At 37.5% G+C, this 16634-nt stretch overlaps 1 long non-coding RNA gene across 2 annotated transcripts; it reads right to left on the bottom strand.

Annotated features, from left to right (window-relative positions):
* Positions 1 to 278: 278 nt before the first annotated feature.
* On the bottom strand, positions 279 to 14828 carry LOC121138228. Of its 2 annotated transcripts, none has more exons than XR_005875374.1 (3): positions 14375 to 14828; positions 2995 to 3179; positions 279 to 650 (listed from the first exon to the last, which is right to left on the bottom strand). It is a non-coding gene; the product is annotated as an uncharacterized LOC121138228 (long non-coding RNA). The 2 variants fall into 2 exon arrangements; XR_005875373.1 differs by lacking the exon at positions 14375 to 14828 and adding an exon at positions 4668 to 4704.
* Between the last annotated feature and the right edge of the window lie 1806 nt (positions 14829 to 16634).

The following is a 16634-nucleotide window of genomic DNA, read 5'->3' as shown; positions in this document are numbered from 1 at the left end:
CTATGAGTATAAGATCTTAACTCAGGTAATTTGTTTTCTTTCTTTTCTTAAATTATCTGAAGCCTCCACAGATATTTCACAGGAATATTTGGCAACAGGGTCCAATATTTGGATAAGTGTGGCACAGGGAATTTCCATTACCTCAACGAATACTGCTTGGATACCAGCCTCCAGCAGCACAGGGCTCAAAAAGAATCCAAAGAATGAGCAAACTCAGACTTTTTTGGTTTCGGTTTGGGTTTATTGAGACAGGGATTCTCTGTATTGCATTGGAGACTGTCCTGGAGCTCACTCTCTAGACCAGGCTGGCTTTGAAATCACAGAGATCTGCCTGCTTCTGCCTCCAGAATGAAGGAATTAAAAGCATGAGACTTTTTTATCCACACGCATAAGGGAAAAGGTACTTTCATACTATGTCTTAATATTTACCTTATGATTTTTGTTTCTTCGTCTTCTGGTGCAGTTGCTTATTGCTTTAATTATCTCTATCAGAAATGTGCTTCCTGTCTCTCTTGCTGTTTTGCTTATAACTCTCTTTATGTTTTCTTCCTAATTCTCTCATTCTTGATGTTTTCTTCTAATTCCACCTTTAAACTTCCCATTTTCTCTTCATTTTTACTCTACAGCTTGTATATATCAACAAAATCTTTCTGGTAATATAGAAATTAAACTGTGGTTACATATGGTTATTCACATTAATGATTACAATGAAAACACAAGTAAAAATACAGAATGCTTTCCATATCTCTTACAGGATGAAATATTTTACATATCACATTTGAAAGTCAAGTTGTCCCTTGAACCCAGATATATTCATATCCAAGCAACTTGTGAAAAGATTAACACAGTGTCAACATCAATGTATTTTGCAATTAGAAACAAAGGATTAACAGCTTTATTTCTTATTTTTAAATGTAATCTTATGAGGAATCAAAAGGAATCACAAACCTAAACTGTTTCATGTGAAAACCAAACAGTCAGCTTTACTTTAACACTTTAGTGTGCATGCCCAATATATAAACATATATGTATATATATATATATATATATATATATATATATTCAGGAGATTTGTGGCACAGGGAATAAATTAGGGTCTTTGATCATCAACCAATCCTCACAAGGAAAAATTATTACCTAATAATAATTGACCTGCTTTGCTCTTTGATCCCTAACATCAAAGATATTTTTAGAATATGTTAGTGTAACATGAGGTCATGCAAAGTCTTTGTTTCAGCTATGTTGCACACCACAACCTATTCATTCATCTTTTGACATCAATTTGAAAGAATTTGTGCCAACCTAGATCATTTTCTTTCTTTTGTTATATGTTTCTTTCTTTCTTTCTTTCTTTTGGTTTTTTGAGACAGAGATTCTCTGTGACTTTAGAGGCTGTCCTGGAACTAGCTCTTGTAGAGCAGTCTGGCCTCAAACTCACAGAGATCTGGCTGCCTCTGCCTCCTGGGTGCTGGGATTATAGGCATGTATCACCAGTTCGCAGCCTTAAATGATTTTTTAATCATTAATCTGAGCTGCAACCTATACAGCTCCTTAGATGATATACATAGACCCTAGATGTATGACATTTCCTAATGTGGAAATATTAAGCTACACAAAATAAAGATGTCATATGATATTTTATTGAGGGAGAAATGTCTTCCATGATGAGCTAAGAAAGCTGAGAACCAAAGGTCTGAACACTCTATATACCTGTGACCACACCCAAATGTGCATGACCAGCCCTATGGGTACATAGATCTCCACCTACAATGTCCTTATATTTAATCTTAATAATCAGCTTCTAATTAAACTAATATTATTTTATCAATTAAAAGTACAGTTTAGTAAGAAAGAATCTTCATACTAATTCAGAGATAAAAATGCCCACTATAACTGGTTGTTTGAACAATTACAGGAACTTGGTATTGGACCAGTCCCATTGGGTTGTTTTCCTCTGACAGAGAGTAAGACACCAAAATTTCTCTTTACATCTGTAAATCTGTATCTTATTGTCAGGAAATGTACTCATAGCTTTCAGTTTATGCAAATGGTTTCCTCCAACTCACTTTCCTGTTGGTAAACATGCCTTGAGCTGCTTCCAGCAATTAGGACCTAATTATGCATTAATAATAATTTTCTAGTATCACATGGCAGCTGGGTAACAAAAGAAATCTTGTAAGAACCATCTTTAATACTAAAGATGTACCCAGAATACATTATATAAATCTGCTTGGTCAATGTTGGATATAAGGGAGAATCTGTTCTGTCCAGGCTGTGTTGTGTGACAACAAAATTCCCCTGTGCAATATCACAGGGGATTTTTCTACCATTTTATTTTATTTTATTTTTAGAGAGAATAGTGGGTGTTGAATTTTCAAATATATGGAGCATTGTCTAGTATGAAGACATGAATCATGAAATAGAAATGAATATAAATTTCATTTTCTTTAGGATCAGCCCAGGGGTACTTAACCCTTCTGTACAGTTGCCTACAGCAGGTAAAAATGGAGTGAATGCTCACACAGGGGAACTATTCCCCCATTCCTGAGTGCTTTCTGCTTAGATGCATTAAGCCCTGGATGAAGGACTGGCTCCTCAGCACCTCCACATAAGGATCAGGCAACACTGAGGAGGAGTCAAGCAACAAAACAAGATACATTCCTTAGTGATATGGTAGAGGTGATTGTTTGTTTGCACTAATATGGGAAACCTTGCAGAGCCAAAAAGGATTTATTCCCAAACAATAGGATGCACGCATCTTAAGCCAGGTTGGGAAATGTTGTCACAGGAAAGAATGTCACAGGAGAATACAGGGAAGCAAAGCCTGAAATAAACTCACCAAAACAAAACTTTCAGTAAAGCATAGTAATACACACAGAGACACAGTAAAAACAACTTAGTGTCCTCTTAACATGGTTCCTGAACACTGGACCAGCAGCCATTTCTAACCTCTCTCCTATGTTTTAAAATAGAAGACACCTTAATCAGACTTACCTGCAAAGTTGACAAACCAGGAAACATTTCACCTTGTTTCCTTTGTGGGTGAATATGTCAGATTCCTTAGGCACAAATTGATCATCATACACTCTGGGGAAAAGTTCCTCAGGTTGCACTCCCCTATGATCCCCTTGAGCACTTCATTCTTCCTTTCTCTGAGGAACTTGGAGAACCCTTGTGTCCTGAGGAATTGTTATGAGATGTTAGTGGAACCATCAGAATTATTGTGGGTGTTCACCAGAAAATACTGGTTGGACATGAGTTAAAAGCAAGAGAAAGTATCTATTAGCTGACTTGTGACTATAATGTCACAAAAAATCTTCAGGGTTAACATATTTTCAGTTAGCCAGAAGCAGAACTATTGAAGCCAAAAGCAATTAAGTACATTTAGAAATACTCCTAGAACTATGGACTAAAATGGATTCAGTCTTTGTCTTTATTTAGGCAGTTTGATATACCTGCTAAGTTTGACAGGCTAAATGGCACTTCCATCAGGGACTCATTTACACTAAGGTCTGAGTGACTACTAAGTTCTTGGATCCTGTTATACTAGCAGAAATGTGAAAATTAGTAAGAAAGAAGCTTCTAGTCCAATACCAGTTTGATATCTCCATGTTGTATGGCTTAGCTACATATTTTCTTTAGCAATACCATCTTTCCAACAAGTTCTAGAAGAAGGAAGGAACAATTTTCAAAATTCAATAATTTAAATTAAATATTTTTAAATATCTTAAAGTTTAAACTCATGTGTCTCAGTCATTATTCTTTGATTTTTACAAACAAATCCTGAATTTCACTCACCCACCATATCTTCACGTCATCTACCTTAATTTGAAGAGAACATCTTGCAAAAGCTCTCCTCATCCTGTGGCTCATAACAAATTTTACAGCCCTATCCCTTAGCTTCCTGCATCTTTAAGTGTACTAATTTTATTTTAAATATAGAAATTGGAGTCTGCCTTATTCCTATCATTTTCACAGTTAGGACATCTTGTAATGATCTTTATCTTCCACATAAAGAAGTATCCTTAAACATGGAGAGAGCTTTGTTTATCTGTGGATATAAGGTTAATTTTAGATTAAAGTCAGAGATTGTACTAGTTTAGAAAACTGACAGCAGTAGGTTCTCCTAAAGAATCCATGCTTTCAGTGCTAGTAGTTGGCTAAAGGTACAGGTACACTGACAGACATGGCTTCTTTCCTGCCCCAACATGACTTTAGTCCAATTAGATAACTGTGCATTATTCAAGGCTATAAGTGTCATGATTCTACCATTCAGAATATCTTGTACTGCTTTCAAGTGCTGTGATTAATTGCCCATACTAATGAATAGGCTTTACTCCATTGTGAATATGTATGACTCCTATAATTTTGGGAGCCAGTTCTAAGTAAGAAGACTTCCAGGTAAATCTAGGTTGACCTTTTCATATAATTTCTGAAGTGTGTGGTTTCTTCAGCAATAGCATGTTACCTCTTATTCAAAAAGGCATAATTCACATGGGCAGCAGCCTATATCTTAAGGGAAAGGTCACCTGACTGTAGGATTTGTTTTGTTTCTTTTTATTTTTAATGGTATTCAAGTGAAACCCAATTCTCTTAATTTAAGAGTTTGATACTAAAATGAGGAATGTCTCAGAAACCAAAAATGATTCAGATGCAAGTGAGATTACCTTAGTTTAGGCTCCCAGAAAATTTATGAGTGCACACCTGTAATCCAGGATCCTGTGGAGGAGAGGAGTCTGATAAAAAAGAAATTCTGGAAGTATTCAATGGGAATATCCAGTCATATGCTATCGAAATAATACAGACATTGTTAGAAAGAAAATTACAAACAGATATGCCAGTGAAAGCTATCCAGTCTTGCACTTATAACAATTAAATTTCAAACATTTTCTCACACACACAATTCAGAAGTTATATAAATTCAGATAGAGACAATATTATCAAAGAATAACAAGTATTTATATAGCTGAGCCAAATTAACTCAGGGATATTCTTTGATTAAAATATTACTTTGTGAATGTGAGTGCTCTAATCAAGTGATATTTAAATGAGAGCAGTGACCAGGAAACATGAAATTTTATATAGGTGGGTCTTTCATATTTATAATAAAAATTTTTATTTATGTATTATGTACAATTGAAAGTAAAGCAAGCTGTCATGAAACTGTTAATAATGAGGATACTAGATGCAGGATTTTATTTCATTCTAACCAGGTAACATAATTTGTTGAATTCCAGTCATTTAATAGGAAAGTTTAAATGTGGAGCATACATAAAAACTAATTTTTAAACTAGAAAAATCATTGGATTGAGCTGCAGCTCTGTGCTATCTGTAATTTTTATCTAGTGTGATTTTATTTCCTTTATCCAGGTATAATTTTAAAAACTACCAGTTTATTCTACCTCTGGAATTTGCCATTGAGGAGATCAACAGGAATCCACTTTTTAACAAACATATCTCTGGAATTGGACTTTCATAATGTCCCACAGGGGGAGAAAACCATTCTTTTGCAGCCCCTCCTTTGGCTATCAGGCCTGAGTTTTCCATACCCAAATTATCACTGTGAGAATGAGATAAAGTCTGTTGCAGCACTAATTGACCATCATGGGTAAAATCTGTCCATATTGGGACACTGCTTCAACTCTGCAAATTCCCACAGGTGAGGCATTGTATTTGAATTATACCATGATCTCTTTACTGACATTGCAGAGATGTGCTAAGGTAAAAGAGAGACACATGATTTTCTTAGCTATCTGTGAAAAGTGTCTAGACAATTGGAGAAGGATGCATACATACTTCAGTCACTTGGCAAAGAAAAAAAAGGAAAGAATAGAGGAGACATGGAAGATGGATCAAAAATAGGAAAGTTCAGTAATTCACTGGAAATTCTGCCACTGAGAATTAACTTTAAACTTGGAATGAACCAGTTAACTTGCTGAGCATTTACATCTGTTCCTTTAAAGTGGACAGTGTGTTTGATGTCATTGTTTGACTCTTGTTACAAATTGCTTTCTCTTCAGGTTACCATTGGTCCTTTTGATCCTATCTTCAGTGATCGAAGTTAGTTTAATTCTCTCTATCAGATGGCCTCCAAAGTCACATCTCTGTCTCTTGCTATTGTCTATTTGATAGTCCATATTGGCTGGAACTGGGTTGGTCTGCTTCTTCCAGATGATCACAGAGGGACTGAGTTACTGTCCAATTTAAGAAAAAATATGGAAAAAATACAGTCTGTATAGCTTTTGTTGAAATGATCTCAAGCACATGGAATTCATTTTCCTTCACATTCTGGGCAAATTTGGGGAAGATCCAGGAATCATTGGCCAATATCATAATCATTTATGGTGACAGTATTTCACTACATGGCTTAATGCTGAATCTAGTAAAACAGTTTTTGACATGGAAAGTCTGGGTGATGAACTCTCAGTGGGATGCTACCAACCATGCTGATTATGTCTTAGTAGATTCATTCCATGGAAGTTTCATCTTTTCATATCAACATGAGGAGATGGCTGAATTTCCAAATTTTTTCAAAACAGTTAATCCTTTCAAATACCCAGAAGACATTTACCTTCCTAACTTATGGTTTTTGTTCTAGCAAATGCCCATTTTCAGAGCTTGATTGTCAAATTTTGGAGAGATGCCAACCAAATGCTTCCTTGGAATTCCTGCCTAGACACATTTTTGACAAGGAAATGAGTGAAGAGAGTTATGATATTTACAAAGCTGAGATGAGCCTTCAGCAAGTACAGATGCAACCATTTCGAAATGAGAAGGAAATGGTGTTCTTCCCTGGCAGGTAATATCCCTTCCAATGATTTAGAGTATCAGCAATGTGAAATTTTGGGTTTATTTGATTAGGCTCCATATTAGGGATTGCACATTTGATCATTATATAAGAAATGAAAGGAGAACATTTATTTTATATCTTATCTTACAAGGCAGTGCAGCTCTTTGTGTGCTTGTTGCTGAGGAATGGGTTGCTAGTGGCAATGAGGAAATAAAGTATAAATATTGTGTAAGTAATAGCCACAAAACCTTCTAATGCTAAGAGATTCCATTAGAAAACTAAGTATTCTCTCACTAACTGACACAGTGACATTTGAATAATACAAGGTAGTAGTACATAAATGATTTCTTAACTAACATGAAGTAATCAGTAAACACACTTTACTTATTCAACATTGGGATACACGATGTAGGTAAGTAAATTTGTACAGCTTTTTAAAAAGAAGTTTAGGTTTACTTCATCAATGCTCATGTCTTCATTTTCTAAGTTAGTTTAGAAGATATTCTTGAACAGGCTGTCCCTTCAGAGATAATAGGGCATCAGACTAATGCAGGTAATCATTTCTCAGCCCCAGTAATACCTACATTAGTGTGTTGTCCTAAACCAGAGATTATAAACAATGAAAGTCATTCCATTTCTTGTCAACCTCTCAGACATACTTTGTCATATGGTCTTTCATCCCTTTCAGCTTCACCCTTTATTGAGGAATAATCATGTCAGAGACAACAGGCATTTATATTGGGAACAGGAGTTTGATGACAAGTATGACATTCTCAAGTTTTGGCATTTTCTAAATGGTCTTGGATTAAAAGTGAAACCGGGAACATTTACACCCAATGCTTCCAATTGTCAACAGTTATCTTTATCTGAACATTTGATACAGAGGCCAAATATATATCTAGAGGTAAGTTGTGATTTATTTTGAAGCATTAAACTTGCCAGAATAACACAAATATATTCACCAGTAAATTAAAACCTGTTTTCTAACTCAAAAGCAATGACTATAAAACTTCCAATATAAAAGAATGAAAATTAACCAGCGGTATACAATGTTTATTGTTCTCTGATTCTTAAAGATGAATTTTTATTATTTTAATTATAATAGCTTGTTTTACATGTCAAGTTCCCTTTCCCTACCCTCCTCCTGCATCCCCCCAGCTTCCCACCCTATTGCCAATTCCTTCCATATAGGTGATATCTAGAGTCTGTCCTTTCACTCAGGGTAGGGTCCAGGCACTCCCCTAAGAGTCCCGGCTGAGAGAACATCCCTCTTTGTGCTAGGGACACACGATGTTTGTTTGTATTCCAGGGATAAACACTGATCCACTGCTCATGGCACCATAGGTTGCCCCGGCCACCTCACTGACACGCATATTTGGGGGTGCGGATCAGTCCCATGCTTGCTTCCCAGCTGTCGGTCTGGGGTCCAACAGTTCTCCCCTGTTGAGATCAGCTGTCTCTGCTGGATTTGCCAGCCCATTTTTTGCCAATTTTCTCATCGCCCAACTTTGTCCCTGGGTTCCTTGGCTTCAGTTCAGTGTTTTACTGTGGATTTAAATGTCTGATAATATCAGAAACTCATGGGTTCATTTTTGTTCACTTGCCACAAATTAGGTGTACCTGAGAAGTGGGTTGCTCAACCTCTATAATGTCTCATAAAGTATTCTGTTAGATACAGTCTCTTAATTTATGATTTATACCTCAAAACTATATAATAGTATTAGTTACATACTATGATCAAACACCATCATGAAAAGTGACTTTTGGAAATTGAGGTATGAGAGTACTTTATGGTCAGGAGGCCTGCAGGGGTGTTACATCCAAGGAGTGATGCATAGGATTCTGAAATGCGATGTGTCAGTCAACACTCTACAAGTAGAGAGAGAACATTGGGGTTGGGATGAGTCTCATAAATTTTCAGAGTTCCACACCACTGAAATAATTCTGCCAATAAGTCTGCAAATTTTAAAGTTTTAATAATTCTCCCTATAGCACCATTACTGTATGTATATAGTCACATATCTGTGCCTATAATTGCCACTTTTAAATCAACTCAATACACAATGGCTCTAATAGAATTCCTACACTGTATCTGAAAAATGATTAGTTCATTTTGTTTTTGTTTTTTCATATTTGTATTTTTACTTCATTTTATATTACAACTGCAGTTCTCCCTCCCCTCCCCCTTCAACTTCCCCCGAGCTTCCCACACTTCCCCACAAGCACACCCCTAGTCCACTCCTCCTCACTGGGAAGGTCTCCAGTGTGGAGTCACCATCATGTGCCAAAAATGTTCGGGGCCAAGCCTAGTTCCTCTCTCAAGGAAAAAATTGAGAATGACATTCTTACTCTAAGGAATGGTCTCTAATAAGCTAGCTCATGTATTAGGATTATATCATGATCCAACTGCCAGTAAGCCTGGCACATCATCCAACAAAATTTCCAACAAACTAGTTCATATACAAGGTTTGTATCATGGTCCTGCTGCCAGGGGCTATTCTGATAGTGCAAACTTCTCAATTTTCTACCACCTATGGAGGGCCTACCTAGTTCAGTCCCCTGGAGTCTCCATGGTTGTAGATCTATAGTCTATGAGTTTCCATGATCTCGATTCAGCTGATTCTGTAGATTTTATCCATGATGATCTTGAACACGCTTACTCATATGATCCCTGCTCTCTCTCTTCACCTGGGTTCCCAAAGTCCTGCCTGATTCTTGGTTGTGGATATCTGTGTCTGGTTCCATCGTTTATTGGGTGAAGGCTCTGTGAAGATAGTGGAGGTATTCATCAAACTGATTATAGGCATAGGTCAGTTAAGGTATCATCTGTAATATTGCGAGTACTCTTACTTTGGATCCTCTTTATGGATTCCTGGGAGTGGCCCTACCACTAATTTTCTCCCTAAACCCACAGTAACACTCTATATTAATATATCTTTTTCAATCGTCTTTCATTTCCTATGCCCCCATCTCATTCCCTCTTCTTTTCATGCCCCATCCCCTATTCTTTACCACCCCTACTTCAGTTATGTCCGTTTATATCATCTAACTTCTCTTCCCAGGGTTATCAATGTATCCCTCTTAGGATCCTCCTTGTTGTGTACCTTATCTGCAGCTGAGGACTTTAATCTGGTTATCTTTTGCTTTATATCTAATATCCACTTATGAGTGAATACACGCCATGTTTCTCTTTCTCAGTCTCAGTTACCTCACTCAGGATTTTTTTTCTAGTTCCATCCATTTCCCTGAAAAATTTGGAAGTCAGTTTTTACCACTGAGTAGTACTCCATTGTGTAAATGTCTTACATTTTACTTATCTGCTCTTCACCTTGTTGGAGGCATCTTTGTTGTTTCCTTGTTCTGGCTATTAGAAATAATGCTGTTATGAACATTGTTGATCAAATGTCCATGGGGTATGATTAAGTGTATTTTTCGTAAATATCCATGAGTGGTATTACTGGGCCCTGAAGTAGACAGATTTCCAATTTTCTTTGGAACCCCAATACTGATATGCAAAACGGCTGTACAATTTTGCAATCCCACCAAGAGTGGAGGAGTGTTACCTTGGCACTACATCCTCTCCAACATAAACTGTCCTTAGTAAATTTAATCTTATCCATTCTGACAGGTGTAAAATGGTATCTCAGAGTCATTTTGATTTGCATTTCCCTGATGATTAAGGATGTTTAGAAATTCCTTAAATGTCTTTTGGTCATTTGGGATTTTTCTGGTAAGAATTCGCTGTTAGGTCTGTACCCCATTTTTCAATTGGATTATTTTGTATTTTGATGCATAGTTTTTGTGTTTTTATAAAAATTGGAGTCATCTGCCAAATATGGGTTTGGTGAAGATCTTTTCCTATTCTATAGGTTACGGTTTTGTCTTATTGTGTATATCTTTGCCTTACAGAATATTTTCAGTTTCATGAGGTCACATTTATTAATGCCTGCTCTAAGTAGCTGTGCTACTGCTATTATATTTAGGAAGCAGTCTCCTGTGACAATGCTTCCATGATTTTTTAGGGTCTACATAATGTCTGTTCAGGATCCTTTGGTTTTGAGAGTCTCCATTGAGAATTCGGGTGTTATTCTGATAGGTTTTCTTTAATATGTTTCTTGACTTTTACCTTTGCAGCACATAATATACTTTCTTTATTCTATATATTTTATGTTTTTATTATTACATGGTGGGAGGAATTTTTTTTGATCCAGTCTATTTGGTGTTCTTTTCTTGTTTTGTTTTTGTTTTTGTTTTGTTTTGTTTTTGTTTCCTCAAATGTACTCATTACAATAAAGTGACTAAACATGATATTTCTTTTATTAATTTAAATTAGAAATAAGCTTGCTTTATGTGTCAATCCCACCTCCCAACCCCCAACTAATCCCCAACTGCCCCACCCCATCCCCCAACCCTCCTCAGTGGGTAGGCCCTTCATATGGGAATCTCCAAAGTCTATTACTTCATGCAAGTCCGAGTATTGTCCCTCCCCCATGTGTCCATGCTAAGATAGCATCTCTGAAAGAGTAATGGGCTCCCGATTCCATTATTATGACCAGGATATATACTGATCTACTACATGAGACCCAATAGATTGCCGAGGCCTTCTCATTGACACCCACATTCAAGTGGTCTGGACCAGTCCCAGGCTGACCTGTCAGCCATCAGGCTGAGTTCCATGAGATTTCCCTTGTTCAGGTCAGTTGTCTCTGTGGGTTTCACCAGCCCGGTCTTCACCCCTTTGATCATCACTCCTCCTTCTCTACAACTGGGTTCTAGGAGTTCAGTTCAATGTTTAGCTGTGGGTGTCTGTCACTGGATAAAGGTTCTAGGATGGCATATAAAGTAGTCAGTCATCAATCACATTATGGGAGGAGGACATTTAATTAAGCCTATCCATTATTCTTAGATTGCTAGTTTGTGTCATTCTTGTAGTTCTCTGGAAATCTCACAGAAGCCAGATCTCTCCTCCACTCCCTCTTTTATGGTATCTCTCATCCTGCTCTCCTCTGCTCTTGATCCAACTCAACCTTCCTGCTCTCCAATGTACCCCTCTCCATTCTTCTTCCCCATTCACTTCCTCCCTGCTCTCAAACCCCACTGCCCATTGTCCCAATCCACCCAGGAGATCCTATCCCATCCTCCTACTCTGCAATAGTAATCAAATCTCTCTTATGTCTACCCTGGTTCTCAGAATGCAGGCATTGGGATTGTAGGCAGGAAATCCCGTTCCATGTCTAAAATCCATGTATGAATGACTGCATGTCATATGTGTCATTCTGTGACTGGGCTCCCTCACTCAGGTTGGTTTCTTCTAGTACCATCCATTTGCCTTTTGCCTGCAAATTTCAAGATTCCATTGTGTCTTGTTTTCCACTGAGTATCACTCCATTGTGTAAATCTACCACATTTTCTCTACCCACTCTTCGATTAAGGGGCATCTAGGTTGTTTCTGGATTTTACCTATTACAAATAATGCTGCTATGAACATAGTTATTGTATGAATGTGCATCTTTTGGGTAAATGCCTGAGAGTAGAATTGCTGGATCTTGTTGTAGACTCATTCCCATTTTCCTGAAGAATCTCCATACTGATTTCCAAAGTGCCTATATGAGTTGGCACTCCCACCAGCAGTGGAGGACGATTCCCTTTCTCCACATCCTCTCCAGTACTGTCTATTTGGTGTTCTATAAGCTTCTTATATCTTCATACGCATTTGCTCCTTTAGTTTGGGAAGGTTTTATTCTATGATTTTTTAATGTGTTTTCTGTGCCATTGAGCTGGTATTCTTCTCTTTCTAATTCTATTATCCTTAATTTTGATCTTTTCTTGGTGCTCCAGATTTCATAGACATTTTGTGTTATGGCACTGTTGGCTTTAATATTTTCTTTGGCCCATGAATCTATTTCTTCTATCATATTTTCAATACTCGAAATTCTCTCTTCCTTCTATTGAATTCAGTTTGTGTAGGTTGTATCTATTGTTTCTGTTCGTTTACCCAAAGTTTCCATTTCCAGAATTTCCTCCATTTGTGCTTTCCTTTTTGCCTCCATTTCAGTTTTCAAGTCTTGCACTAGTTGTTTTTTCCATGATTTTCTTAACTTTAATTAAGGAACTTATAGATTTCTCCCAAATTTTGGAGTGTCTTTTCCTCCATTTCTTTAAGGGAATTCTTCATTTCTTCTTTAAGGACCTCCTTCATCTTTATCAAGTTATTTTAAGGTTGTTGTTTTCTGCTTCCTTTGTATCGGGATCGTCAGGGGTTCCTAATGTAGTACTAGTAGGCCCTTACATTTCCATATTGTTATTAAGGATGTTAAATTTATTCTTGTATCGATGTCTACCTACATGCTTGGTATAGGCAGTGTTTTTGCTGCTTGATCCAACCCACTTAGTCCACTTTCTCATCCCTCTCTGTACAGTAGATATCTCTGTCCCAAGGAGTAGCTCTTAAACTTTTCTCCCTCAGTATTCTTTCTCATTCCTCTCACCCATTTCTCTGTGCCCCAGGGAGACAAAGAACATTCTGAGAATGGGTTGGTTCTGGGGTCAGAGTGGGATTTGTATGTTACAGAGTCCCATGTGGGGCTGTAGATGTTGCTTACCTGTAGGAATCTTTCCTGCTGACCTGGTAGTGTGGATGATTTGTGTCCAGAATTTTGCTGGGGACTGCATTCCTGGTGGATGTTTGTTCCAGTTGGGAAATGGATCACTCACCTCTCAGTCCTCTGTACACTCAAATAATTGATTTTTATTCCATGCTTAAAAATTTCAGTACACAATCATTTATCATTTTGCTTTCCACCTCTTTGAAAGGAAACTACTATCGAGTAGAGGCCTCTATGATTGTATCCCATCGTGCTGCAAATAAATACATATCTAAAATAACCCAGGAAAGCATTTCTTCATACTGGAAATGTGTAGATGCATACCTTATTTTTGAACATCTATTACTTTAGGATCATGAGGTTCCTAATGATATCATATTCCCAGAAGAAAGCAGTAATTGCCACAGATAACCACTTTTCTTTTTTTGTTCTTGTTGTTTTTTATTATTAGTATTTTTTGTATTTCATTTTTTTCTTTTTAAATTTAATTTTAGATTAGAAACAAGGTTGCTTCACAACTCAGTTCCAGGTCCCTCTCCATATCCCTCCCCTCCAACCGTGCCTTCCCCCAACCACCAAAATATCCCCTCATTTCCCCAGGAAGAGTGAGGCCCTCCTTGGGGGTGTCCATAGTCTGTCATTTCATCCAGGACAGGGCCTAGATCCTCCCCCAAAAGTTCAGGGTGAGAGTGCATCTCACATTGTTGGATGGGAGTCCAAAGTCCATGTGTATACTCGGGATAAATATTGATCGACTGCCCAAGGCTCAATAGATTGCCTAGGCCTCTTCACTGACACCCCCATTCTTCCATCAGCCACTGAATGAAGGTTCTGTTTCCCAGACTCACTGGCCATGGGATTGTTGGCAGGCACTTCCCAGATCTATGTCTAAAATCCATATATGAGAGAATACATGTCATGTTTCTCTTTTTGTGACTGTGTGCAGTGAGAGTTGTAGGCAAGGATTCAGGAAATTTACCCTGGAGGGCAAGGCTGTTTTCTGCTATGGTTGCATTGCTTGTCCAGACAATGAGATTTCTAATGAGAGAGGAAAGCAGAAATGTTACAGAATGTCTCTACATGATCTCACATTATCTTAACAACTGCAATATAATGCAGTATTCAAGTAACTTCTACCACAGATACACTAATAGCATAAAAGACAGTAGAAGTTTGTAAGAGATAAAAAGTCATTAGATTTGTTTGACTATTATCACTATAAGGAGGATGGATCATCAGCAAGGCCTGAGCACCCCAATGAAAATGAAGCAGAAGAGAATGACCTGAAAAATAGCTTCATGAAAACAATTCAAACCAAAAATACAAGAAAGCAGCAAATCTCTTAACGAAATAAAAATATGGTGGAAATGATTCAAACAGTTCAACACAAGAAAACTGAAATATAGACTCTAAAGAAAACACAAATGCAGGAATGCTGGAAATACAAAAGCTGGGTAAATTGTCAGGAACCACAAATGCAAGAATAACCAGAAGAATACAAGAGATGGAAGAGAGAACCTCAGGTGATGAAGATTCACTACGAGAAACAGATTAATTTACCAAAAAATTTAATTTCAACAAACCTCAAATAAAAAATATCCAGGAAATATAGGACAATGTGAGTAGATCAAACCTAAGATTAATAGGTATAGATGAAGGTGAAGAAACCAATCTCAAAGGTGCAGAGAAGATAAGAAAATCATAGAATAAAGTGCTCACAACATAAAGAACGTAATGCCAATGAAAATACAAGAAGCTTAGAGGGCACTAAATAAAGTAGACCAAAATAAAAAGAATTCTCCACACATAATAATCAAATCCCAAATTTACAGAATAAAGAAAGAACATCAAGAGCAAGCAGCTAAGGAAAAAGGCCAAGTAACATACAAAGGCAAACCTATCAGAATTACAACTTAATTCTACATGGAAATTCTGAAACTCAGAAGGTCCTAGAAATATATTCTACCAACAATAGCAGACCATGGATGCCAGCCCAGACTACTATAGCCAGCAATGCTTTCAGTCACTACAGGTGGAGAAAATAATATATTCCATGACAAAATCAGATTTAAACAATCCATATCCACTTATCCAGCCCTACAAAAAGTTCTGGAAGGAAAACTCCTACACAAGGAATTTAACTACAACCAGAAATGCATAGGCACTAGATAATCTAACCTTATCAACAGCCAAAAGAAAAAAGGGGTGGAAATCCACACAAAATTCCACCAATAACCACAAATCCAAAACAAACAACACTGAACAATCAATGGTCATTACTCTCCCTCAATACTCATGGTCTTAATTAACCTATGAAAAGCCACATGCCAACAGATTGGATGGAAAGACAGAGTCCATTCTTTGCTGCATACAATTAACACACCTCAACTTCCAATACTGATGTACCTCAGAGTTAAGCGTTGGGAAATATTTTCCAATCAAATGGACCAAAGAAACAAGCTGGTGTAGCTATCATAATATCCAACAAATTAGACTTTAAAATAAAATCAATCAAAAGACATCAATGTCATTTCATATTTATCACAGGAGAAAACCATCAAGATGAAGTCTCAATTCTGAACATGCCCAAAATACAAAGGCAATCACATTTGTAAAATAAACATTACTAAACCTCAACTCACATGTAAAACCTCAAACACTTATAGTGGGAGACTTCAACACACCACCCTTACCACTAGAAAAGAGCACCAGACATGAAACTTTTTTTAAATTTTATTTTCCAGTTTAAATTTAGATAAGAAACAAGGTTGCTTCACAAGTCAGTTCCAGGTCCCTCTCCCATTCCCTCCCTTCCTCCCGTGCCCTCCCCCCCTGTTATCCCCTCATTTCTCCAGGGAGGGTGAGGCCCTCCATGGGGGTGTGCATAGTGTGTCATTTCATATAGGGCAAGGCCTAGACTCTTCCCCAAGAGTTCAGGATGAGAGTGCACCTCACATTGTTCTATGGGAGTCCAAAGTCCGTGTGTTTACTTGGGATGGGTACTGATCTGCTGCCCAAGGCTCAATAGATTCCTTAGGCCTCTTCACTGACACCCAGATTCAGGGGGTCTTGATCAGTCCCATGCTGGCTTCCCAGGCTAATGCCTGGGAATCAAGAGTTTACCTTTGTCTGGTCAGCTGTTTCTGGGGGTTAAACCAGCCCAGTCTTAATCCCTTTGATCATCAGTCCTCCCTCTCTGTTACTGGCTTTCTTGAGTTCAGCTCAGTACTTAACCAAGG

This window comes from Mesocricetus auratus, unplaced genomic scaffold (assembly GCF_017639785.1).
Source record: "Mesocricetus auratus isolate SY011 unplaced genomic scaffold, BCM_Maur_2.0 contig_1768_pilon_obj, whole genome shotgun sequence".
Taxonomy (NCBI): domain Eukaryota; kingdom Metazoa; phylum Chordata; class Mammalia; order Rodentia; family Cricetidae; genus Mesocricetus; species Mesocricetus auratus.
This window is presented reverse-complemented; position numbering and strand designations above follow the sequence as displayed.